This window comes from Lampris incognitus, unplaced genomic scaffold (genome assembly GCF_029633865.1).
Source record: "Lampris incognitus isolate fLamInc1 unplaced genomic scaffold, fLamInc1.hap2 scaffold_553, whole genome shotgun sequence".
Classification (NCBI taxonomy): Eukaryota; Metazoa; Chordata; class Actinopteri; order Lampriformes; family Lampridae; genus Lampris; species Lampris incognitus.
The window spans coordinates 773-10,937 of record NW_026611518.1 but is presented as its reverse complement, the minus strand read 5'-3'; the positions used below and the strand labels follow the sequence as shown (position 1 = coordinate 10,937).

Genomic DNA, 10,165 nt, shown 5'->3' with positions numbered 1-10,165 from the left:
CCGCGAAACCTACTACCGCCACCTGGCACGGTCCACTTCCAAGCACACACGATGACGAGTGTTGACAGAGAAAAGAGCCCGTGGCTGCCTTGCTAGCTAGCAGCTAGCTAGCAGCTAGCCGCCTAGCCGAGCCAGCGTCCGCTCGGATCCGACACATTAAAACCCGGGACGGCAGCAATAAGTTCTGCGGGGAGCGGGGCGACAAAATGGACCCGGCGGACAACCCGCGGGGGACAGACGGGGGAGACTGTTATCCCCGGGACGGATAACGGCGGGGGGGATGCCGCGGCTTACCTTCAAAGAAAAAGCTCCTATTGTGGGCCATGTTTACTCCATGTTCCTCCTTGGACGATGCCGCCGCCGCCGCCGCTGCTGCTCATCAAGCCAGCCAGCCAACGCTTTAACGGCGCTGCCCGGCTCAACGGCTGCAGGGCTGGTGAGCCCTACGTCACAGCAACTTTTCGGGGTTCACCTTCTCCGGGCTCTGGGAAAGGCAAGGCTCTCCCCAGGTACGCAGAGCGAAACGTTAATGGCGATTAAAAAAAAAAACAACCCCCAAACTAAACAGAGCATCAACTTAGGCCGGGTGAAAATGAAGACCCCCTATCGACGGGCCACTCTGCTTATGTGGGTGTCTGGCAACGTTCGTGCTTTAATGACGAGTTATACCATAATGATGGTTGTCATTAATTAATTATCAGCGTCCCAGAAACACCCTCAGCCACGAGGAGCGTTTTTGTTTTCTAGCGTCCTCGAAGCACCGGATGACTTTTAAGAAGCTAGATGGCGATGTTCATCTCGGGAAGTGAAACCTTGTTCAGTCGGCCTGGCAATTATTTTGTCTTGAGAGAGAGAGAGAGAGAGAGAGAGAGAGAGAGAGAGAGAGAGAGAGAGAGAGAGAGAGAGAGAGAGAGAGAACAGGGAGAGAGAGAGAGAGAGAGAGAGAGAGAGAGAGAGAGAGAGAGAGAGAGAGACAGAGACAGAGACAGAGACAGAGACAGGGAGGGAGAGAGAGAGAGAGACAGAGACAGAGAGACAGAGAGACAGAGACAGAGAGAGAGAGAGAGAGAGAGAGAGAGAGAGAGAGAGAGCAAGAGAGAGAGAGAGAGAGAGACAGAGAGAGAAAGAGACAGAGAGCGAGAGAGAGAGAGAGAGAGAGAGAGAGAGGGAGAGGGAGAGAGAGAGAGAGCGAGAGAGACAGAGAGAGACAGAGAGAGAGGGAGAGCGAGAGAGAGAGAGAGACTTTTTGACTTAAAACTGTAATACATTGTCACACATTTACACTGTAAATGTGTGACAATGTATTAAAGTTGTTTTTTACAGCAGCTTTGAAACAAAGACTCACAGAGAGAGAGAGACAGAGAGACAGAGAGACACAGAGAGACAGAGAGAGAGAGAGAGAGACTTTTTGACTTAAAACTGTAATACATTGTCACACAATGTATTAAAGTTGTTTTTTACAGCAGCTTTGAAACAAAGACTCAGAGAGAGAGAGAGAGAGAGAGAGAGAGAGAGAGAGAGAGAGATTTTCAAAAGCACATTTGTAGTTTAAATTACAGTCCAACAGCTGATATTCAAATATATTCATCTTATTGCAATCCAGCTCATAAAATGAAAAAGCTTCAGAAAAAGTCTCACTGAGTAAAAATGTCTTGATGCATGCTCAATAATCCAGGTAAGAAAACCAAAGAAGGTTGAATCAGTTCATCTGGATACAACCTCTATTGACAGACACGTTTCGTCACTCATCTAAGTGACATCCTCAGTCTAAACTGACTAGCAGATATCCCCGCCCCTTATAAACAATACAGCTGCATAACGACCGAAGCCAACGACCAGTTTCTAACTAGAGTTTCAATGGTATGTACTATTCATAGAGGATTGGGGAATGATTGCATCACAGCATTGTAAAATGACGATGCATAACGACCTAGGTAGTCCATATAAAATTACAAAACGACCCCACCCTTAGCAATAGGACCACCCTTAACACCGACCAAGTCTGCTCCTGAAGCTGTGTCTTCAGCCCACGTACTTCACACACAGGGGGCAGTACCACATAGTTAGAGGTATGGGTGTGCTGCGGGTTCCCCACCCTCACCTGTAGTGGCCAACTTGTATGCATGAGTTTGCCGGTGCCTCATTTATCAATCATTACTATGGGTAACTTTGTTCTTACACACCCATGGAATTTTTTTAGCCCTCAAAATTGTCTGACAGTCAACTGCAAAGCATGATGGTTATTTGTAATTCCTTCTTCCTAACATCTGTTGTCCACCTCTCGCAACGAGCAATCACCCAGGCCTGCAAAGACATCAGTGGTAGCCAATTGGTGTGCAAATTCAGGGGTTACCCAGTGTGGTAACTTGAACGACACGTACACTTGATAATAAGAAGCATCTGAAGTAGGTAAGCCGCTTATGCAACACATGAACACCCCTGACTTCAGTCTCTGTCTTAAAGGGTTAGTCTGTCGGGCAGTTTGTGACTACGCTACGGTGTCTCAGCAGACATTGGTGGGGTCTCTCCCAGTGGGCATGGGGGTGCCTCAGCAGACACTGGTGGGGTCTCTCCCAGTGGGCCTGGGTTCGTCAACACAGGGGTGGGTTGCATGTGTGAGCTTTTGAGTTCATTACTCACTCCTGTAGTACCACAGCCCTGCATGTCACTCCTGTGCTGGGCCTTGTTCCCTGTATGCCCCTCTGCTGAGGTGTCTGGATGCAGAGGAGTGTCATGGCGCTGACGGATGCGGTCCTGGTGCCTGCGGAACACTCTGCCATCCGTTAGTTTCACCACGAGAGAGATAGTACCACTCTGCTTTAGAATGACCCCCTGGCAGCCAGTGTTGACCACTGCCAAAGTTTCTCACAGTCCTTTTCCTCAAAATGTCTCTCCCTGGCATGCTCATTGTGCCTCTCCCTTAGTTTCTCCTGTTTCCTCGCCATCCTTGCTTCAACATCTGCATGCATCAAGTCCAGGTGCAACTTTGGCTTCCTGCCCATCAGCATTTCCGCAGGTGTTAGCCCTGTCGTTGTTTGTGGCGCTATGCGGTACTGAAACAGCCAACGTGAGCGCTTTGTTGCAATGGGCTCCCTTCCTGTCAATACGTTTAAGCCCTTCCTTAAATGTCTGCACGGCTTTCTCAGCCATACCATTCGAGGCAGGATGGAACAGTGCTGTGCGGACGTGGCGGATGCCGTTCCTTTCCATGAACTCCCTGAACAACTCACTGGTAAATGTTGCCCCATTGTCATTCACCAGTGTGTCAGGAAGTCCAAAAATTGCAAACACTTGACGCAGCTTGTCAATCGTCACCGGGGCTGTGATGTTGCTCATCAGGTGTACCTCTAGGTACTTAGAATGTGCGTCTAAAATGACTAGAAACATCTGCCCCATAAAAGGCCCTGCAAAGTCCACATGTAGTCTGGACCATGGGCGGTCAGGCCACTCCCATGGATGGAGTCGGGCGGGCGGTGCCATTTTTTGGTTTATCTGACACTGGGAACAGGATTTCACCTTGTTGTCTAGATCCTGGTCCATGTTAGGCCACCATATGCCCTGGCTAAGCTTTTCATACGGGAGGCCCTGGGATGGGCCTCATGGATCTCCTCCATTACTTGTGAACGCCCCTGAGGTGAGACCACCACTCTGGAGCCCCAGAGAACACAGCTGTCTTGGACGCTCAGTTCATCTTTTCGTTTAGCATAAGGCCTCAGTCTCTCATCCTCTACCACAGGTGGCCAACCCTGCATGAGGAATCTTTTCACCTGAGACAGGACTGGGTCCCTCTCTGTCCACTGTTTGATTTGTTTGGCATTCACAGGAGAAGTTGACAGTCACTCCAGCAAGAAAACTGTCTCTGGAGGCACCACGGTCTAGGTGGGTGCGTCAGGCAAAGGGAGCCGACTCAGTGGGTCCGCATTTGCGCTGTCCTCCCCCGCTCTGTAGACTATAGTGTACTGGTAGGCTGACAACGTGAGGGCCCAGCACTGTACTCTCGCTGATGCCATGGAAGGAATACACTTAAGCTCACTAAAAAGGCTCATCAGCGGTTTGTGGTCAGTACATATGGTAAATGCCCGACCGTAGAGGTACTGATGAAAATGTTTAACAGCAAACACATCAGCTAGACCCTCCTTGTCAAGCAGGGAGTAGCCCTTCTCAGCTCATGTCAATGACCGTGATGCAAATCCAATGGGTTTTTCTGACCCGTCCTTCATCACATGCGAAAGAACTGCCCCGACGCCATATGGCGAGGCGTCACAGGGCAGGATGACCTCTTTGTCTGGGTTGAAATGAACCAGCAGCCTCGCTGAATGCAGTAGTGTTTTCACATTGGTGAAAGCTGTCTCCTGTGCAGGCCCCAACTCCCAACGAGAGCCCTTGTGGAGAAGTGAGTACAGGGGCGCCAGCCGTGTTGAGGGGTCTGGGAGGAACTTACCATAGTAGTTCACCATGCCCAGAAATGACCTGAGCTCAGGCACGTTTTTGGGGCTTGGAGCTTCCTTGATGGCCCTGACCTTGTCCTCCACCGGACGCAAACCCTGGGCCGTGATGGTGTGGCCCAGGTAGTATGTCACGCTTGGTGCTTGGAAAATACACTTGCCATGCTTCAAGCGGAGCGCTGCCTCTGAGAGTCTCTTTAGCACCTGCTGCAGGTTGCTGAGGTGCTCTTCCTCGGTCTCTCCAATGACCAGGATATCATCCAGATAAACTGCTACATGGGCAATACCCTGCAACACACTGTCCACTGTCCTTTGGAAAATGGCCAGGCTGGAGGCCACTCCAAACACTAGGCGGTTGTACCGAAACAACCCCTTGTGGGTGTTGATTGTGGTTAACTGTTTAGAGTCCTCATCCAACACCAACTGTTGGTAGGCGTGGCTCATGTCTAGTTTTGAAAATGTCTTATCGCCAGCCAGGATTGCAAACAGGTCCTGCACTCTCGGGAGAGGGTATTTATCTAGTTGGGAGGCCTGGTTGATGGTGAGTTTGTAGTCTCCACAGATACATACTGTGCCATTGCTCTTGAGAACTGGGACAATGGGGGCCGCCCAGGCTGAGAACTGGAAAGGTTGCATGACTCCCAGCCTCTGTAGTCTGTCCAGCTCCTCCCCCACTTTGCCTTTCATAGTATAGGCTACTCTTCTGGGCTTGAAAAAGCGAGGGGTAGCCTGAGGATCTACATGCAGTTTAACTGTAGTTCCCCCAGGTTTGGAATTAAGTCATTTTTAGGACAAGGCCACTTTGGCCTTTGATGAATACAAATTTATTGGGGCATCGCAGTCAAAATATAGGGCACCAAGGCCAAAACCAATGGTGCAACAACAATAAGTGATAATTACACTGTATGAAGACAAAACAGTATACAATCAACAATTAGGAGTCAGTGAGTTGAAAAACAGTACTGAGTTTATTAAAACTGTACTGACCCTGATCACGTTGGGGCTCTGATTCAGACTGACCCTGATCACTTTGTGGCTCTTGTGACTCTGACTGATCCTGACCATTTTGGGGTACCTGTGAGTCTTCTTGATCTGTGTGTCCCTGATTTTTGGAGGCGCTGCAAATTATGTATTGCTGAATTAATTAATCAATGGTCTAATCCTTTCATCAATTTATTTATTAATCATTTTGATTATATTTTTTTAATAATTAATTTAATATTTGATGTATTTATTGTTCAATTTATATTCCATTTATTTTATTGATATCAATTGGAAATTGAATATTACTGAATGCTGTATACAGATTGGGCTCAACTTACCTAGTGAAAAAGGTTTCCAGTTTATGATATTTACTCGCAATTTTGTCTCGTTCCCTTTCCATTTCATGCTTTGTGCGCTCCTTTCGTGGCATAGCGCTGAAAAAGTAGCAACCCGTCAGATCTCACCGCAGATGCCAAAGAGCTGTCGGCCACAAGAGGGCAGCAAAGTACATGTAGTGAGTCTAGGATCAGGTTTACCTGTTTTTGACTACTCTACACTGACCATAGATAATGTGTAACGTTATCGTATCCCCCACTATCCCTAGCATAATTTTATGTTTGCCGCAATTTAATACAGTATGTTACCGTTATACTTCGCCATAGCTGTTGATTAAATACCAACAATTTACCCGATTTGCAATATAATAACTGTTATGTGACCGGGACTACCCATTCTATAATGATTCAGTTAACTAACGTTACTCACAACCTTGGCAGCAGTGGCGCCTCCAAGGGGTGGCCAGGGGTGGCCACGGCCACCCTGATACTATCCCTGGCCCCCCCGCTGGCCCCCCCAGCCACAAGTCGCATATGCAGAATATGCTTCTGATTATGCATAATATGCTTCTATCTGATATTTTACATTAGGTGCTGTTCATTTAAATCAATAATGTATATTTTTCTTAACTCTCATATTGACAGTTTTCAACTAGCCTATACAGTACACTACAACAGCAGCATAGAATTCCCGAAATTCAGTCATGGCTTTTGGTTTTGGTGTGCCACCCCAAGATTTTCAGTGGCCCCATTTGGCCCCCCCTATGAAACATTTCTGGGGGCTCCACTGCTTGGCAGGCCGGAAATGACATCTCAATGATCTGCTACGTTAAATCCAATATGGAGGCGCTTATTCGGGAGTAAGAATTCAAATGCTTTTTCTTGCTATGATTACTGTAACGTTAGCTACCGTTAACTGCTAGCTAACGTTAGCGAGATTCAAGATGAGTAACGTTAGCTAGCTAACACGTTAGCTAACCCTAATGTTTAAACCAAAAAACATTGACTAAGTTATAAACTATGTACTTCGTAGTTAGCTAAGACTATGCAGCAATATCCTGGTAAACTTAAAAACACAGGTGTATTAATACTTCCACCGTAACCTTACAGTGTGTAGCTGCTTGTGTTTGTGCTTAGCTGCCACACGTGTCTCTGCGGGAGTGGGAGAAATCTGGCGCTGCTGGTGATGTCCAGCGTGATGGCGGAGACACTGGGGAACGTGAGTTTGTTTATGTGCTGCGTGGCATGTAGTTTTAAATGAGGGAATCACAGCTTTCTTTTAAGGGCACAACGGCCAGTTCAAATCAGGGCATGCCAAACTGGCCGTGTGGGTAGTTCATTTTAGAAGGGGCATTACGGCCACACTCCAGGGCATCCACGGCACTGGCCGTTTGGCCATTCCTGCCCTGTTCCCCACAGTGCCCTCAGCTCATCTTTGAAAACCTCAGCATAGTTTTGAATGACATCCTCAGTCACCCATGTGTGTTTAATCTCACCCCGGTGCAGCTTAATTTTCTGGAGCCAGTCCCGTCCCAGTAGAGTGGGCCCCCTACCTTTTACTACCAGGAGCCATGCTCTTACTTCCTGGCTGTTACACTGAATGTCCACCTCTAGTGCACCGACCAATGGTATGGTCTGTCCTGTGTACGTCCGTAGACTAATACTCACTGGGGTGATGGTGGGTGCCTTGGTATCACCCCAAGTCTCTCTGTAGGTCTCCTCACTGATGATAGAGGCAGAGGCCCCTGTGTCAACCTCCATCCTTATTTTCCATTGACCACCACTGTAGCGTAGAGAGGCTCAGCATGTGACTCGCTCACCTTGAACATACTGACAGAGCATTCCTCCTCCTGCTCTGTATCCAGGTAGCGTGCCGCTAACTGTGGCTTCCTAAAGGTAGCATTACCCTGCCGAGTCTTTGCTTTACCCTTAGCACCCCCACACCTTTTAGCTAAATGTCCTTTTAGATTGCAGTTGTGACAAACTGCCTCCTTGAACTTGCAGTTGTGTGCATAATGTGCCCCTCCACACCTGAAACACTCCACTGCTCGAGACCTATCTGCCTCCCTCCTACCCTGGTGCACTTCTCCCGCCTGCGCACCAGCACACGCTCTCCGAATGTCTTTTGCGTTGTCATCAGCCATTTCCAATCCTTGAGCCAATTCCAGTGCTCTCTTGAAAGTTAACGCGGTCTCCCTCAGTATACAACGCTGAATCCTGACGTCATTAATCCCAACTGCAAATCTGTCACGGAGCACGTCCTCTGACATCAGCCCGTACTCACAACGCTCTGGGAACACAAACTGGGCTACGGACTGACCTGACATCCGGACCAGAGTGTTGAATGTAAACCTCTGGACGATCGCTGGTGGCCTGGGGTGGTGGTGATCCTGAACGAGCTTGGCTAGCTCCTCGAATGAAAGGTCGCCCGGTTTCTGCGGCGTCGCCAAATTCCTCATCAGTTTGTACGCCTTCGCACCACACACGCTCGGTAGAACTGAGCGCTGTTTCTCCTCGCCGGTACTTCCGTTAGCGGAGAAGAGGCGTCCCAATTAACCGTCCCACATATTCCGTCCAGTCCCCCCGTTCGTTCTCCTCCACAAACCCAAACTCGCGGGTAGTCCCAAACGTGGCCATGGTGCCGCTTCCGCTGTCGACGTTCTCACTCGAACGCATGAACGCAACGTTAGCTCAGCTAGCTAGCGAACATCGATCAGACGTAGTTTTATTCGCCGAAACTTCGGCCTTGTATCCTCGTCGCCAAAAATGTAGTAAGTTGAACGACACGTATACCGGATAGTAAGAAAGCTTTACTTAACTGAATGGGACCGACACATAGCCGAATTGCAGCGCACTAACCGTTTTCGAGCACTGCCATGGCACCTACACAATAGACTGACGGACAGAGCACGGTTACTTCCTGTGTGACGTCCTAAAGGGTCCGGCGACCCCATAAAAGAATAATAACAAAACGAGTCCTGTTTAACTCATTATCACACTTGCAACATCCGGGTTCTACACTGGACTCTGAGACAAACGTTAGGGATAAAATAAATAAATAAATAAATAAATAAATAAATAAATAGATAGATAGATAGATAGATAGATAGATAGATAGATAGATAGATAGATAGATAGATAGATAGATAAATAGATAAATAAATAGATAAATAAATAAAAATCCCATGGGTGCATTGTAACCAGAGCGGTTGAAGCGGATAGCACCGACTGATACCCGAGGCCGCTGGCGCGGTCACTGGGGAAACGGTTATGGGTAATACTTCCGGTGTTCGGCGGAAGCAGTATCACAGACCGACCGGCGGCAGAGTTGGCTTAAGAAGTGTTAGCTGTTGCTGTTCGTGTTTAAAAAAAAGACGATAAAAGTTGCTAACCGACATATAAAATGTCGTTTCGGAGCTCGGGGACAACATGTGCTGTTCGTGGTTGTACGTACAACCAGACGAAACTTAACGAGTGGCTTAAACGGGAGCGCTTCGATCATACGCCTAAAACTAAACCAGACTTCCTGACAGCGATGGTACACTTTCCATCGTCCCCCCACAAGACGACGAGGCAAAAAGAAATTGGCTAAACTTAACTTAAACTTAAAAAAGCCCCCTCAAACTCTTTATGTTTGCTCGTTTCACTTCGCTGATAAGAAGCCAATGCTGGATAGGCCTTACCCAACACTTCTTCTGGGTTACAAGAGGCCACCTGAGAAGAAGAGACGCTGACTCATCAGGACTCATCATGTCACAACAACAGGTAACGTCATGTAATGTCCACTAGTTTGCCAGCTTTGCTTACACCACGTTTTTTCAGTTTTCAGAATCTGACTATTACTGACTATTCTTAACGAAAATTGTATTTGCCACTGACATTTAACGTTACCCTTTATTTGGCAGGTGCTAATTTCATTCCCTGTTTTAACCAACAGAATAGTTATTTTGAAAATATTAAACCTAGGCTATGTATCCTGATGTCTGTATGCAAGCTAGATTCTGATTAGGCAACCCTCTCAACATTCTCAAAGCAAACATCGCTTCTGTGGTGCTCTTTCGTGGCATGAAACCATACTGCTACTCGCTGATCGTCACCTCTCCTCCTAACCTAACTTCTATTACTCTGTTGCTCTCCCTGAGGCTTCTTCCTATTTTTTCTCCCTGTTAAAGGTTTTTTTTAGGGAGTTGTTCCTTATCTGATGAGAGGGTCTAAGGACAGGATGTTGTGTTGCTGTTAAGCCCACTGAGGCAAATTTGTAATTTGTGATATTGGGCTATACAAATAGAATTGATTTGATTTGATTTGATACTCTTTCCCGTATCTTCATGCTGTGGCTGATCAACTTTATACCTCTGTAGTTGCTACAGTGCTGCACATCGCTTGAATTGATAACTACTG

At 47.6% G+C, this 10,165-nt stretch overlaps 1 pseudogene; it reads right to left on the bottom strand.

Moving 5' to 3' along the window:
* Positions 1 to 2,731: 2,731 nt before the first annotated feature.
* LOC130133957 (uncharacterized protein K02A2.6-like) lies at positions 2,732 to 7,525 on the bottom strand (annotated as a pseudogene).
* Between the last annotated feature and the right edge of the window lie 2,640 nt (positions 7,526 to 10,165).